Below are 15,438 nucleotides of genomic sequence, written 5' to 3' on the forward strand. Positions count from 1 at the left end.
GCTTTACATGTATGAGGCCCCAGGTTCAATCCCCAGCATCTCCATGTTTTGCAAAATATAGATTCTTACTTATCTGTATGTAACCTCTTCAGAAGAGCCCAAGACCAACAAATGCATGAATGCACTCTACAGTAATGGGCAAGAATTAACACCAATTATGAAAAATAATTGATCATTCTATTAAATGTGATGTAGCTCAGTGGTAGATTATATTCTGTGTATACTGTGTTTCCTTATTTAACCGGCAGTTACCATATCATACCTACTGACATTCTCCAAACACTGATGTCAAGTATATGGTAATTATGAAACAGAGTTTAATTTTCACTGGGAAATGAACTATAAAAGCAGTAGTTTCATAAAAGAACAAATCACACGATACAGCAAAACTAATTGATTAAGAAGGACAGACATCTTTAAACACATTGTGAACCTATGGAGGATGGATTTGGGCTTGAATGTCAAGTAATTAGTGATCAATCAATACATGAAAAGATAAACACATATCAACTCTGTACAAAATACCTGGTGAAGCCTTAGTCAGCAATGCCCAGGAGGCAGTCATAGCCTGTATCCTATGTGCCCTTCTTCCAAGTTCTGACACTGCTGATAAAACAGAATGTAAGACTGTCCTCTACTTGGCAATACTTGATCAATATCCATGCCATTCATTACATAAGGTAGGGGATTCTGATGATAACCCAGACTCCGGTGAAGAAGTCTAACAGCAATTTAAAGTGTGGAAGGATCATCTACTTGCATCCTCATCAGCTGTGGAAACTATGGTGTCCTTGAACTCTGGCAAAGTGTAATTGTTTTTATTGCTTTATACTCGAAGATAACCCTTAGAACACTAGAAAATAGTAGAACTTGAGTACAATGTAAAGCTGCAATCGAATGAGTACCACACTTTTTCACAGGGGATGTAGCTCAGTGGTAGAGCTCATGCTTCGCATGTATGAGGCCCCGGGTTCAATTCCTGGCATCTCCATGTTTTGCAAAATGTAGATTCTTTCTTAACTCTATGTAACCTCTCCAGATCAACAAATGCATAAAAAAAAAACTCTAGAGAAATTGGAAAAGTATCAATCAAACTATGAAAAATTATTGTCCAGTCTTTAAAATGTGATGTTGCTCAATGGTGGATTATATTCCCCAGAATATGTGTTTCCTCATTAAAATAAAAGTTATCATATGATACCTACAGTATCCTTGAAATCTATACAACAAGGTATAATTGTTATCTTTGCTCCGTGCTCTGAGTTTAACCTTAGAACAGTGGAAGTAGTAGAACTTGAGTACTATGCAGAACAGCAATCGCTCGGTATCAAAACACACCAACTCAGAGGGGATGTAGCTCAGTGGTAGAGCACATGCTTTGCATGTATGAGGCCCCGGGTTCAATCCCCAGCATCTCGATGTTTTGAAAAATATAGATTCTTACTTATCTGTATGTAACCTCTTCAGAAGAGCCCAAGACCAACAAATGCATGAATGCACTCTACAGTAATGGGCAAGAATTAACACCAATTATAAAAAATAATTGATCATTCTATTAAAAGTGATGTAGCTCAGTGGTAGATTATATTCTGTGGATACTGTGTTTCCTTATTTAACCAGCAGTTACCATATCATACCTACTGACATTCTCCAAACACTGATGTCAAGTATATGGTAATTATGAAACAGAGTTTTAATTTCACTGGGAAATGTACTATAAAAGCAGTAGTTTCATAAAAGAACAAATCACACGATACAGCAAAACTAATTGATTAAGAAGGACAGACATCTTTAAACACATTGTGAACCTATGGAGGATGGATTTGGGCTTGAATGTCAAGTAATTAGTGATCAATCAATGCATGAAAAGATAAACACATATCAACTCTGTACAAAATACCTGGTGAAGCCTTAGTCAGCAATGCCCAGGAGGCAGTCATAGCCTGCATCCTATGTGCCCTTCTTCCAAGTTCTGACACTGCTGATAAAACAGAATGTAAGACTGTCCTCTACTTGGCAATACTTGATCAATATCCATGCCATTCATTACATAAGGTAGGGGATTCTGATGATAACCCAGACTCCGGTGAAGAAGTCTAACAGCAATTTAAAGTGTGGAATGATCATCTACTTGCATCCTCATCAGCTGTGGAAATTATGGTGTCCTTGAACTCTGGCAAAGTCTAATGGTTTTTATTGCTATATACTCGGAGATGACCCTTAGAACACTAGAAAATAGTAGAACTTAAGTACAATGCAAAGCTGCAATCGAATGAGTGCCATACTTTTTCACAGGGGATGTAGCTCAGTGGTAGAGCGCATGCTTTGCATGTATGAGGCCCTGGGTTCAATCCCCGGCATCTCCATGTTTTGCAAAATGTAGATTCTTTCTTAACTCTATGTAACCTCTCCAGATCAACAAATGCATTAAAAAAAACTCTAGAGAAATTGGAAAAGTTTCAATCAAACTATGAAAAATTATTGACCAGTCTATAAAATGTGATGTTGCTCAGTGGTAGATTATATTCCCCAGAATCTGTGTTTCCTCATTGAAATAAAAGTTATCATATGATACCTACAGTATCCTTGAAATCTATACAGCAAGGTATAATTGTTATCTTTGCTCCGTGCTCTGAGTTTAACCTTAGAACAGTGGAAGTAGTAGAACTTGAGTACTATGCAGAACAGCAATCGCTCGGTATCAAAACACACCAACTCAGAGGGGATGTAGCTCAGTGGTAGAGCGCATGCTTTACATGTATGAGGCCCCAGGTTCAATCCCCAGCATCTCCATGTTTTGCAAAATATAGATTCTTACTTATCTGTATGTAACCTCTTCAGAAGAGCCCAAGACCAACAAATGCATGAATGCACTCTACAGTAATGGGCAAGAATTAACACCAATTATGAAAAATAATTGATCATTCTATTAAATGTGATGTAGCTCAGTGGTAGATTATATTCTGTGTATACTGTGTTTCCTTATTTAACCGGCAGTTACCATATCATACCTACTGACATTCTCCAAACACTGATGTCAAGTATATGGTAATTATGAAACAGAGTTTAATTTTCACTGGGAAATGAACTATAAAAGCAGTAGTTTCATAAAAGAACAAATCACACGATACAGCAAAACTAATTGATTAAGAAGGACAGACATCTTTAAACACATTGTGAACCTATGGAGGATGGATTTGGGCTTGAATGTCAAGTAATTAGTGATCAATCAATACATGAAAAGATAAACACATATCAACTCTGTACAAAATACCTGGTGAAGCCTTAGTCAGCATTGCCCAGGAGGCAGTCATAGCCTGTATCCTATGTGCCCTTCTTCCAAGTTCTGACACTGCTGATAAAACAGAATGTAAGACTGTCCTCTACTTGGCAATACTTGATCAATATCCATGCCATTCATTACATAAGGTAGGGGATTCTGATGATAACCCAGACTCCGGTGAAGAAGTCTAACAGCAATTTAAAGTGTGGAAGGATCATCTACTTGCATCCTCATCAGCTGTGGAAACTATGGTGTCCTTGAACTCTGGCAAAGTGTAATTGTTTTTATTGCTTTATACTCGAAGATAACCCTTAGAACACTAGAAAATAGTAGAACTTGAGTACAATGTAAAGCTGCAATCGAATGAGTACCACACTTTTTCACAGGGGATGTAGCTCAGTGGTAGAGCTCATGCTTCGCATGTATGAGGCCCCGGGTTAAATTCCTGGCATTTCCATGTTTTGCAAAATGTAGATTCTTTCTTAACTCTATGTAACCTCTCCAGATCAACAAATGCATAAAAAAAAACTCTAGAGAAATTGGAAAAGTATCAATCAAACTATGAAAAATTATTGACCAGTCTTTAAAATGTGATGTTGCTCAGTGGTGGATTATATTCCCCAGAATATGTGTTTCCTCATTAAAATAAAAGTTATCATATGATACCTACAGTATCCTTGAAATCTATACAACAAGGTATAATTGTTATCTTTGCTCCATGCTCTGAGTTTAACCTTAGAACAGTGGAAGTAGTAGAACTTGAGTACTATGCAGAACAGCAATCGCTCGGTTTCAAAACACGCCGACTCAGAGGGGATGTAGCTCATTGGTAGAGCGCATGCTTTGCATGTATGAGGCCCCGGGTTCAATCCCCGGCATCTCCATGTTTTGCAAAATATAGATTCTTAATTATCTGTATGTAACCTCTTCAGAAGAGCCCAAGACCAACAAATGCATGAATGCACTCTACAGTAATGGGCAAGAATTAACACCAATTATAAAAAATAATTGATCATTCTATTAAATGTGATGTAGCTCAGTGGTAGATTATATTCTGTGGATACTGTGTTTCCTTATTTAACCAGCAGTTACCATATCATACCTACTGACATTCTCCAAACACTGATGTCAAGTATATGGTAATTATGAAACAGAGTTTTAATTTCACTGGGAAATGTACTATAAAAGCAGTAGTTTCATAAAAGAACAAATCACACGATACAGCAAAACTAATTGATTAAGAAGGACAGACATCTTTAAACACATTGTGAACCTATGGAGGATGGATTTGGGCTTGAATGTCAAGTAATTAGTGATCAATCAATGCATGAAAAGATAAACACATATCAACTCTGTACAAAATACCTGGTGAAGCCTTAGTCAGCAATGCCCAGGAGGCAGTCATAGCCTGCATACTATGTGCCCTTCTTCCAAGTTCTGACACTGCTGATAAAACAGAATGTAAGACTGTCCTCTACTTGGCAATACTTGATCAATATCCATGCCATTCATTACATAAGGTAGGGGATTCTGATGATAACCCAGACTCCAGTGAAGAAGTCTAACAGCAATTTAAAGTGTGGAATGATCATCTACTTGCATCTTCATCAGCTGTGGAAATTATGGTGTCCTTGAACTCTGGCAAAGTGTAATGGTTTTTATTGCTTTATACTCGGAGATGACCCTTAGAACACTAGAAAATAGTAGAATTTAAGTACAATGCATAGCTGCAATCAAATGAGTGCCACACTTTTTCACAGGGGATGTAGCTCAGTGGTAGAGCGCATGCTGTGCATGTATAAGGCCCTGGGTTCAATCCAAGGCATCTCCATGTTTTGCAAAATGTAGATTCTTTCTTAACTCTATGTAACCTCTCCAGATCAACAAATGCATTAAAAAAAACTCTAGAGAAATTGGAAAAGTTTCAATCAAACTATGAAAAATTATTGACCAGTCTATAAAATGTGATGTTGCTCAGTGGAAGATTATATTCCCCAGAATCTGTGTTTCCTCATTGAAATAAAAGTTATCATATGATACCTACAGTATCCTTGAAATCTATACAGCAAGGTATAATTGTTATCTTTGCTCCGTGCTCTGAGTTTAACCTTAGAACAGTGGAAGTAGTAGAACTTGAGTACTATGCAGAACAGCAATCGCTCGGTATCAAAACACACCAACTCAGAGGGGATGTAGCTCAGTGGTAGAGCGCATGCTTTGCATGTATGAGGCCCCGAGTTCAATCCCCGGCATCTCCATGTTTTGAAAAATATAGATTCTTACTTATCTGTATGTAACCTCTTCAGAAGAGCCCAAGACCAACAAATGCATGAATGCACTCTACAGTAATGGGCAAGAATTAACACCAATTATAAAAAATAATTGATCATTCTATTAAATGTGATGTAGCTCAGTGGTAGATTATATTCTGTGGATACTGTGTTTCCTTATTTAACCAGCAGTTACCATATCATACCTACTGACATTCTCCAAACACTGATGTCAAGTATATGGTAATTATGAAACAGAGTTTTAAATTCACTGGGAAATGTACTATAAAAGCAGTCGTTTCATAAAAGAACAAATCACAAGATACAGCAAAACTAATTGATTAAGAAGGACAGACATCTTTAAACACACTGTGAACCTATGGAGGATGGATTTGGGCTTGAATGTCAAGTAATTAGTGATCAATCAATGCATGAAAAGATAAACACATATCAACTCTGTACAAAATACCTGGTGAAGCCTTAGTCAGCAATGCCCAGGAGGCAGTCATAGCCTGCATACTATGTGCCCTTCTTCCAAGTTCTGACACTGCTGATAAAAAAGAATGTAAGACTGTCCTCTACTTGGCAATACTTGATCAATATCCATGCCATTCATTACATAAGGTAGGGGATTCTGATGATAACCCAGACTCCGGTGAAGAAGTCTAACAGCAATTTAAAGTGTGGAAGGATCATCTACTTGCATCCTCATCAGCTGTGGAAACTATGGTGTCCTTGAACTCTGGCAAAGTGTAATTGTTTTTATTGCTTTATACTCGAAGATAACCCTTAGAACACTAGAAAATAGTAGAACTTAAGTACAATGCAAAGCTGCAATCGAATGAGTGCCATACTTTTTCACAGGGGATGTAGCTCAGTGGTAGAGCGCATGCTTTGCAAGTATGAGGCCCCGGGTTCAATCCCCGGCATCTCCATGTTTTGAAAAATATAGATTCTTACTTATCTGTATGTAACCTCTTCAGAAGAGCCCAAGACCAACAAATGCATGAATGCACTCTACAGTAATGGGCAAGAATTAACACCAATTATAAAAAATAATTGATCATTCTATTAAATGTGATGTAGCTCAGTGGTAGATTATATTCTGTGGATACTGTGTTTCCTTATTTAACTAGCAGTTACCATATCATACCTACTGACATTCTCCAAACACTGATGTCAAGTATATGGTAATTATGAAACAGAGTTTTAATTTCACTGGGAAATGTACTATAAAAGCAGTAGTTTCATAAAAGAACAAATCACACGATACAGCAAAACTAATTGATTAAGAAGGACAGACATCTTTAAACACATTGTGAACCTATGGAGGATGGATTTGGGCTTGAATGTCAAGTAATTAGTGATCAATCAATGCATGAAAAGATAAACACATATCAACTCTGTACAAAATACCTGGTGAAGCCTTAGTCAGCAATGCCCAGGAGGCAGTCATAGCCTGCATCCTATGTGCCCTTCTTCCAAGTTCTGACACTACTGATAAAACAGAATGTAAGACTGTCCTCTACTTGGCAATACTTGATCAATATCCATGCCATTCATTACATAAGGTAGGGGATTCTGATGATAACCCAGACTCCGGTGAAGAAGTCTAACAGCAATTTAAAGTGTGGAATGATCATCTACTTGCATCCTCATCAGCTGTGGAAATTATGGTGTCCTTGAACTCTGGCAAAGTCTAATGGTTTTTATTACTATATACTCGGAGATGACCCTTAGAACACTAGAAAATAGTAGAACTTAAGTACAATGCAAAGCTGCAATCGAATGAGTGCCATACTTTTTCACAGGGGATGTAGCTCAGTGGTAGAGCGCATGCTTTGCGTGTATGAGGCCCCGGGTTCAATCCCTGGCATTTCCATGTTTTGCAAAATGTAGAGTCTTTCTTAACTCTATGTAACCTCTCCAGATCAACAAATGCATTAAAAAAAACTCTAGAGAAATTGGAAAAGTTTCAATCAAACTATGAAAAATTATTGACCAGTCTATAAAATGTGATGTTGCTCAGTGGTAGATTATATTCCCCAGAATCTGTGTTTCCTCATTGAAATAAAAGTTATCATATGATACCTACAGTATCCTTGAAATCTATACAGCAAGGTATAATTGTTATCTTTGCTCCGTGCTCTGAGTTTAACCTTAGAACAGTGGAAGTAGTAGAACTTGAGTACTATGCAGAACAGCAATCGCTCGGTATCAAAACACACCAACTCAGAGGGGATGTAGCTCAGTGGTAGAGCGCATGCTTTGCATGTATGAGGCCCCGGGTTCAATCCCCGGCATCTCCTTGTTTTGCAAAATATAGATTCTTACTTATCTGTATGTAACCTCTTCAGAAGAGCCCAAGACCAACAAATGCATGAATGCACTCTACAGTAATGGGCAAGAATTAACACCAATTATAAAAAATAATTGATCATTCTATTAAATGTGATGTAGCTCAGTGGTAGATTATATTCTGTGGATACTGTGTTTCCTTATTTAACTAGCAGTTACCATATCATACCTACTGACATTCTCCAAACACTGATGTCAAGTATATGGTAATTATGAAACAGAGTTTTAATTTCACTGGGAAATGTACTATAAAAGCAGTAGTTTCATAAAAGAACAAATCACACGATACAGCAAAACTAATTGATTAAGAAGTAAAGACATCTTTAAACACATTGTGAACCTATGGAGGATGGATTTGGGCTTGAATGTCAAGTAATTAGTGATCAATCAATGCATGAAAAGATAAACACATATCAACTCTGTACAAAATACCTGGTGAAGCCTTAGTCAGCAATGCCCAGGAGGCAGTCATAGCCTGCATCCTATGTGCCCTTCTTCCAAGTTCTGACACTGCTGATAAAACAGAATGTAAGACTGTCCTCTACTTGGCAATACTTGATCAATATCCATGCCATTCATTACATAAGGTAGGGGATTCTGATGATAACCCAGACTCCGGTGAAGAAGTCTAACAGCAATTTAAAGTGTGGAATGATCATCTACTTGCATCCTCATCAGCTGTGGAAATTATGGTGTCCTTGAACTCTGGCAAAGTCTAATGGTTTTTATTACTATATACTCGTAGATGACCCTTAGAACACTAGAAAATAGTAGAACTTAAGTACAATGCAAAGCTGCAATCGAATGAGTGCCATACTTTTTCACAGGGGATGTAGCTCAGTGGTAGAGCGCATGCTTTGCATGTATGAGGCCCCGGGTTCAATCCCTGGCATCTCCATGTTTTGCAAAATGTAGATTCTTTCTTAACTCTATGTAACCTCTCCAGATCAACAAATGCATTAAAAAAAACTCTAGAGAAATTGGAAAAGTTTCAATCAAACTATGAAAAATTATTGACCAGTCTATAAAATGTGATGTTGCTCAGTGGTAGATTATATTCCCCAGAATCTGTGTTTCCTCATTGAAATAAAAGTTATCATATGATACCTACAGTATCCTTGAAATCTATACAGCAAGGTATAATTGTTATCTTTGCTCCGTGCTCTGAGTTTAACCTTAGAACAGTGGAAGTAGTAGAACTTGAGTACTATGCAGAACAGCAATCGCTCGGTATCAAAACACACCAACTCAGAGGGGATGTAGCTCAGTGGTAGAGCGCATGCTTTGCATGTATGAGGCCCCGGGTTCAATCCCCGGCATCTCCATGTTTTGCAAAATATAGATTCTTACTTATCTGTATGTAACCTCTTCAGAAGAGCCCAAGACCAACAAATGCATGAATGCACTCTACAGTAATGGGCAAGAATTAACACCAATTATAAAAAATAATTGATCATTCTATTAAATGTGATGTAGCTCAGTGGTAGATTATATTCTGTGGATACTGTGTTTCCTTATTTAACCAGCAGTTACCATATCATACCTACTGACATTCTCCAAACACTGATGTCAAGTATATGGTAATTATGAAACAGAGTTTTAATTTCACTGGGAAATGTACTATAAAAGCAGTAGTTTCATAAAAGAACAAATCACAAGATACAGCAAAACTAATTGATTAAGAAGGACAGACATCTTTAAACACATTGTGAACCTATGGAGGATGGATTTGGGCTTGAATGTCAAGTAATTAGTGATCAATCAATGCATGAAAAGATAAACACATATCAACTCTGTACAAAATACCTGGTGAAGCCTTAGTCAGCAATGCCCAGGAGGCAGTCATAGCCTGCATACTATGTGCCCTTCTTCCAAGTTCTGACACTGCTGATAAAAAAGAATGTAAGACTGTCCTCTACTTGGCAATACTTGATCAATATCCATGCCATTCATTACATAAGGTAGGGGACTCTGATGATAACCCAGACTCCGGTAAAGAAGTCTAACAGCAATTTAAAGTGTGGAATGATCATCTACTTGCATCTTCATCAGATGTGGAAATTATGGTGTCCTTGAACTCTGGCAAAGTGTAATGGTTTTTATTGCTTTATACTCGGAGATGACCCTTAGAACACTAGAAAATAGTAGAATTTAAGTACAATGCATAGCTGCAATCAAATGAGTGCCACACTTTTTCACAGGGGATGTAGCTCAGTGGTAGAGCGCATGCTGTGCATGTATGAGGCCCCGGGTTCAATCCCCGGCATCTCCATGTTTTGCAAAATGTAGATTCTTTCTTAACTCTATGTAACCTCTCCAGATCAACAAATGCATTAAAAAAAACTCTAGAGAAATTGGAAAAGTTTCAATCAAACTATGAAAAATTATTGACCAGTCTATAAAATGTGATGTTGCTCAGTGGTAGATTATATTCCCCAGAATCTGTGTTTCCTCATTGAAATAAAAGTTATCATATGATACCTACAGTATCCTTGAAATCTATACAGCAAGGTATAATTGTTATCTTTGCTCCGTGCTCTGAGTTTAACCTTAGAACAGTGGAAGTAGTAGAACTTGAGTACTATGCAGAACAGCAATCGCTCGGTATCAAAACACACCAACTCAGAGGGGATGTAGCTCAGTGGTAGAGCGCATGCTTTGCATGTATGAGGCCCCGGGTTCAATCCCCGGCATCTCCATGTTTTGCAAAATATAGATTCTTACTTATCTGTATGTAACCTCTTCAGAAGAGCCCAAGACCAACAAATGCATGAATGCACTCTACAGTAATGGGCAAGAATTAACACCAATTATAAAAAATAATTGATCATTCTATTAAATGTGATGTAGCTCAGTGGTAGATTATATTCTGTGGATACTGTGTTTCCTTATTTAACCAGCAGTTACCATATCATACCTACTGACATTCTCCAAACACTGATGTCAAGTATATGGTAATTATGAAACAGAGTTTTAATTTCACTGGGAAATGTACTATAAAAGCAGTAGTTTCATAAAAGAACAAATCACAAGATACAGCAAAACTAATTGATTAAGAAGGACAGACATCTTTAAACACATTGTGAACCTATGGAGGATGGATTTGGGCTTGAATGTCAAGTAATTAGTGATCAATCAATGCATGAAAAGATAAACACATATCAACTCTGTACAAAATACCTGGTGAAGCCTTAGTCAGCAATGCCCAGGAGGCAGTCATAGCCTGCATACTATGTGCCCTTCTTCCAAGTTCTGACACTGCTGATAAAAAAGAATGTAAGACTGTCCTCTACTTGGCAATACTTGATCAATATCCATGCCATTCATTACATAAGGTAGGGGACTCTGATGATAACCCAGACTCCGGTAAAGAAGTCTAACAGCAATTTAAAGTGTGGAATGATCATCTACTTGCATCTTCATCAGCTGTGGAAATTATGGTGTCCTTGAACTCTGGCAAAGTGTAATGGTTTTTATTGCTTTATACTCGGAGATGACCCTTAGAACACTAGAAAATAGTAGAATTTAAGTACAATGCATAGCTGCAATCAAATGAGTGCCACACTTTTTCACAGGGGATGTAGCTCAGTGGTAGAGCGCATGCTGTGCATGTATGAGGCCCCGGGTTCAATCCCCGGCATCTCCATGTTTTGCAAAATGTAGATTCTTTCTTAACTCTATGTAACCTCTCCAGATCAACAAATGCATTAAAAAAAACTCTAGAGAAATTGGAAAAGTTTCAATCAAACTATGAAAAATTATTGACCAGTCTATAAAATGTGATGTTGCTCAGTGGAAGATTATATTCCCCAGAATCTGTGTTTCCTCATTGAAATAAAAGTTATCATATGATACCTACAGTATCCTTGAAATCTATACAGCAAGGTATAATTGTTATCTTTGCTCCGTGCTCTGAGTTTAACCTTAGAACAGTGGAAGTAGTAGAACTTGAGTACTATGCAGAACAGCAATCGCTCGGTATCAAAACACACCAACTCAGAGGGGATGTAGCTCAGTGGTAGAGAGCATGCTTTGCATGTATGAGGCCCTGGGTTCAATCCCCAGCATCTCCATGTTTTGAAAAATATAGATTCTTACTTATCTGTATGTAACCTCTTCAGAAGAGCCCAAGACCAACAAATGCATGAATGCACTCTACAGTAATGGGCAAGAATTAACACCAATTATAAAAAATAATTGATCATTCTATTAAAAGTGATGTAGCTCAGTGGTAGATTATATTCTGTGGATACTGTGTTTCCTTATTTAACCAGCAGTTACCATATCATACCTACTGACATTCTCCAAACACTGATGTCAAGTATATGGTAATTATGAAACAGAGTTTTAATTTCACTGGGAAATGTACTATAAAAGCAGTAGTTTCATAAAAGAACAAATCACACGATACAGCAAAACTAATTGATTAAGAAGGACAGACATCTTTAAACACATTGTGAACCTATGGAGGATGGATTTGGGCTTGAATGTCAAGTAATTAGTGATCAATCAATGCATGAAAAGATAAACACATATCAACTCTGTACAAAATACCTGGTGAAGCCTTAGTCAGCAATGCCCAGGAGGCAGTCATAGCCTGCATCCTATGTGCCCTTCTTCCAAGTTCTGACACTGCTGATAAAACAGAATGTAAGACTGTCCTCTACTTGGCAATACTTGATCAATATCCATGCCATTCATTACATAAGGTAGGGGATTCTGATGATAACCCAGACTCCGGTGAAGAAGTCTAACAGCAATTTAAAGTGTGGAATGATCATCTACTTGCATCCTCATCAGCTGTGGAAATTATGGTGTCCTTGAACTCTGGCAAAGTCTAATGGTTTTTATTGCTATATACTCGGAGATGACCCTTAGAACACTAGAAAATAGTAGAACTTAAGTACAATGCAAAGCTGCAATCGAATGAGTGCCATACTTTTTCACAGGGGATGTAGCTCAGTGGTAGAGCGCATGCTTTGCATGTATGAGGCCCTGGGTTCAATCCCCGGCATATCCATGTTTTGCAAAATGTAGAGTCTTTCTTAACTCTATGTAACCTCTCCAGATCAACAAATGCATTAAAAAAAACTCTAGAGAAATTGGAAAAGTTTCAATCAAACTATGAAAAATTATTGACCAGTCTATAAAATGTGATGTTGCTCAGTGGTAGATTATATTCCCCAGAATCTGTGTTTCCTCATTGAAATAAAAGTTATCATATGATACCTACAGTATCCTTGAAATCTATACAGCAAGGTATAATTGTTATCTTTGCTCCGTGCTCTGAGTTTAACCTTAGAACAGTGGAAGTAGTAGAACTTGAGTACTATGCAGAACAGCAATCGCTCGGTATCAAAACACACCAACTCAGAGGGGATGTAGCTCAGTGGTAGAGCGCATGCTTTACATGTATGAGGCCCCAGGTTCAATCCCCAGCATCTCCATGTTTTGCAAAATATAGATTCTTACTTATCTGTATGTAACCTCTTCAGAAGAGCCCAAGACCAACAAATGCATGAATGCACTCTACAGTAATGGGCAAGAATTAACACCAATTATGAAAAATAATTGATCATTCTATTAAATGTGATGTAGCTCAGTGGTAGATTATATTCTGTGTATACTGTGTTTCCTTATTTAACCGGCAGTTACCATATCATACCTACTGACATTCTCCAAACACTGATGTCAAGTATATGGTAATTATGAAACAGAGTTTAATTTTCACTGGGAAATGAACTATAAAAGCAGTAGTTTCATAAAAGAACAAATCACACGATACAGCAAAACTAATTGATTAAGAAGGACAGACATCTTTAAACACATTGTGAACCTATGGAGGATGGATTTGGGCTTGAATGTCAAGTAATTAGTGATCAATCAATACATGAAAAGATAAACACATATCAACTCTGTACAAAATACCTGGTGAAGCCTTAGTCAGCAATGCCCAGGAGGCAGTCATAGCCTGTATCCTATGTGCCCTTCTTCCAAGTTCTGACACTGCTGATAAAACAGAATGTAAGACTGTCCTCTACTTGGCAATACTTGATCAATATCCATGCCATTCATTACATAAGGTAGGGGATTCTGATGATAACCCAGACTCCGGTGAAGAAGTCTAACAGCAATTTAAAGTGTGGAAGGATCATCTACTTGCATCCTCATCAGCTGTGGAAACTATGGTGTCCTTGAACTCTGGCAAAGTGTAATTGTTTTTATTGCTTTATACTCGAAGATAACCCTTAGAACACTAGAAAATAGTAGAACTTGAGTACAATGTAAAGCTGCAATCGAATGAGTACCACACTTTTTCACAGGGGATGTAGCTCAGTGGTAGAGCTCATGCTTCGCATGTATGAGGCCCCGGGTTAAATTCCTGGCATCTCCATGTTTTGCAAAATGTAGATTCTTTCTTAACTCTATGTAACCTCTCCAGATCAACAAATGCATAAAAAAAAACTCTAGAGAAATTGGAAAAGTATCAATCAAACTATGAAAAATTATTGACCAGTCTTTAAAATGTGATGTTGCTCAGTGGTGGATTATATTCCCCAGAATATGTGTTTCCTCATTAAAATAAAAGTTATCATATGATACCTACAGTATCCTTGAAATCTATACAACAAGGTATAATTGTTATCTTTGCTCCATGCTCTGAGTTTAACCTTAGAACAGTGGAAGTAGTAGAACTTGAGTACTATGCAGAACAGCAATCGCTCGGTTTCAAAACACGCCGACTCAGAGGGGATGTAGCTCATTGGTAGAGCGCATGCTTTGCATGTATGAGGCCCCGGGTTCAATCCCCGGCATCTCCATGTTTTGCAAAATATAGATTCTTAATTATCTGTATGTAACCTCTTCAGAAGAGCCCAAGACCAACAAATGCATGAATGCACTCTACAGTAATGGGCAAGAATTAACACCAATTATAAAAAATAATTGATCATTCTATTAAATGTGATGTAGCTCAGTGGTAGATTATATTCTGTGGATACTGTGTTTCCTTATTTAACCAGCAGTTACCATATCATACCTACTGACATTCTCCAAACACTGATGTCAAGTATATGGTAATTATGAAACAGAGTTTTAATTTCACTGGGAAATGTACTATAAAAGCAGTAGTTTCATAAAAGAACAAATCACACGATACAGCAAAACTAATTGATTAAGAAGGACAGACATCTTTAAACACATTGTGAACCTATGGAGGATGGATTTGGGCTTGAATGTCAAGTAATTAGTGATCAATCAATGCATGAAAAGATAAACACATATCAACTCTGTACAAAATACCTGGTGAAGCCTTAGTCAGCAATGCCCAGGAGGCAGTCATAGCCTGCATACTATGTGCCCTTCTTCCAAGTTCTGACACTGCTGATAAAAAAGAATGTAAGACTGTCCTCTACTTGGCAATACTTGATCAATATCCATGCCATTCATTACATAAGGTAGGGGATTCTGATGATAACCCAGACTCCGGTAAAGAAGTCTAACAGCAATTTAAAGTGTGGAATGATC

The 15,438-nt window shown here is 37.6% G+C and overlaps 20 non-coding genes across 20 annotated transcripts; all 20 read left to right on the plus strand.

The window, feature by feature from the left end:
- Window positions 1-919: 919 nt before the first annotated feature.
- TRNAA-CGC (transfer RNA alanine (anticodon CGC)) lies at window positions 920-991 on the plus strand. The gene has a single exon. It is a non-coding gene; the product is annotated as a tRNA-Ala (tRNA).
- A 356-nt stretch (window positions 992-1,347) lies between these two features.
- TRNAA-UGC (transfer RNA alanine (anticodon UGC)) lies at window positions 1,348-1,419 on the plus strand. The gene has a single exon. It is a non-coding gene; the product is annotated as a tRNA-Ala (tRNA).
- Window positions 1,420-2,294: 875 nt separating this feature from the next.
- On the plus strand, window positions 2,295-2,366 carry TRNAA-UGC (transfer RNA alanine (anticodon UGC)). Its single transcript has one exon. It is a non-coding gene; the product is annotated as a tRNA-Ala (tRNA).
- A 355-nt stretch (window positions 2,367-2,721) lies between these two features.
- TRNAV-UAC (transfer RNA valine (anticodon UAC)) lies at window positions 2,722-2,793 on the plus strand. The gene has a single exon. It is a non-coding gene; the product is annotated as a tRNA-Val (tRNA).
- Window positions 2,794-3,668: 875 nt separating this feature from the next.
- Window positions 3,669-3,740, plus strand: TRNAA-CGC (transfer RNA alanine (anticodon CGC)). Its single transcript has one exon. It is a non-coding gene; the product is annotated as a tRNA-Ala (tRNA).
- A 355-nt stretch (window positions 3,741-4,095) lies between these two features.
- On the plus strand, window positions 4,096-4,167 carry TRNAA-UGC (transfer RNA alanine (anticodon UGC)). The gene has a single exon. It is a non-coding gene; the product is annotated as a tRNA-Ala (tRNA).
- Window positions 4,168-5,469: 1,302 nt separating this feature from the next.
- Window positions 5,470-5,541, plus strand: TRNAA-UGC (transfer RNA alanine (anticodon UGC)). The gene has a single exon. It is a non-coding gene; the product is annotated as a tRNA-Ala (tRNA).
- An 875-nt stretch (window positions 5,542-6,416) lies between these two features.
- Window positions 6,417-6,488, plus strand: TRNAA-UGC (transfer RNA alanine (anticodon UGC)). The gene has a single exon. It is a non-coding gene; the product is annotated as a tRNA-Ala (tRNA).
- Window positions 6,489-7,363: 875 nt separating this feature from the next.
- TRNAA-UGC (transfer RNA alanine (anticodon UGC)) lies at window positions 7,364-7,435 on the plus strand. The gene has a single exon. It is a non-coding gene; the product is annotated as a tRNA-Ala (tRNA).
- A 355-nt stretch (window positions 7,436-7,790) lies between these two features.
- Window positions 7,791-7,862, plus strand: TRNAA-UGC (transfer RNA alanine (anticodon UGC)). The gene has a single exon. It is a non-coding gene; the product is annotated as a tRNA-Ala (tRNA).
- Window positions 7,863-8,737: 875 nt separating this feature from the next.
- Window positions 8,738-8,809, plus strand: TRNAA-UGC (transfer RNA alanine (anticodon UGC)). The gene has a single exon. It is a non-coding gene; the product is annotated as a tRNA-Ala (tRNA).
- A 355-nt stretch (window positions 8,810-9,164) lies between these two features.
- Window positions 9,165-9,236, plus strand: TRNAA-UGC (transfer RNA alanine (anticodon UGC)). Its single transcript has one exon. It is a non-coding gene; the product is annotated as a tRNA-Ala (tRNA).
- An 875-nt stretch (window positions 9,237-10,111) lies between these two features.
- TRNAA-UGC (transfer RNA alanine (anticodon UGC)) lies at window positions 10,112-10,183 on the plus strand. The gene has a single exon. It is a non-coding gene; the product is annotated as a tRNA-Ala (tRNA).
- A 355-nt stretch (window positions 10,184-10,538) lies between these two features.
- Window positions 10,539-10,610, plus strand: TRNAA-UGC (transfer RNA alanine (anticodon UGC)). The gene has a single exon. It is a non-coding gene; the product is annotated as a tRNA-Ala (tRNA).
- An 875-nt stretch (window positions 10,611-11,485) lies between these two features.
- On the plus strand, window positions 11,486-11,557 carry TRNAA-UGC (transfer RNA alanine (anticodon UGC)). The gene has a single exon. It is a non-coding gene; the product is annotated as a tRNA-Ala (tRNA).
- Window positions 11,558-11,912: 355 nt separating this feature from the next.
- TRNAA-UGC (transfer RNA alanine (anticodon UGC)) lies at window positions 11,913-11,984 on the plus strand. Its single transcript has one exon. It is a non-coding gene; the product is annotated as a tRNA-Ala (tRNA).
- An 875-nt stretch (window positions 11,985-12,859) lies between these two features.
- On the plus strand, window positions 12,860-12,931 carry TRNAA-UGC (transfer RNA alanine (anticodon UGC)). The gene has a single exon. It is a non-coding gene; the product is annotated as a tRNA-Ala (tRNA).
- Window positions 12,932-13,286: 355 nt separating this feature from the next.
- Window positions 13,287-13,358, plus strand: TRNAV-UAC (transfer RNA valine (anticodon UAC)). The gene has a single exon. It is a non-coding gene; the product is annotated as a tRNA-Val (tRNA).
- Window positions 13,359-14,233: 875 nt separating this feature from the next.
- TRNAA-CGC (transfer RNA alanine (anticodon CGC)) lies at window positions 14,234-14,305 on the plus strand. Its single transcript has one exon. It is a non-coding gene; the product is annotated as a tRNA-Ala (tRNA).
- Window positions 14,306-14,660: 355 nt separating this feature from the next.
- Window positions 14,661-14,732, plus strand: TRNAA-UGC (transfer RNA alanine (anticodon UGC)). Its single transcript has one exon. It is a non-coding gene; the product is annotated as a tRNA-Ala (tRNA).
- The last annotated feature ends 706 nt before the right edge of the window (window positions 14,733-15,438 follow it).

The sequence above is a fragment of the Pseudophryne corroboree genome, chromosome 4 (assembly GCF_028390025.1).
Source record: "Pseudophryne corroboree isolate aPseCor3 chromosome 4, aPseCor3.hap2, whole genome shotgun sequence".
Lineage (NCBI taxonomy): Eukaryota > Metazoa > Chordata > Amphibia > Anura > Myobatrachidae > Pseudophryne > Pseudophryne corroboree.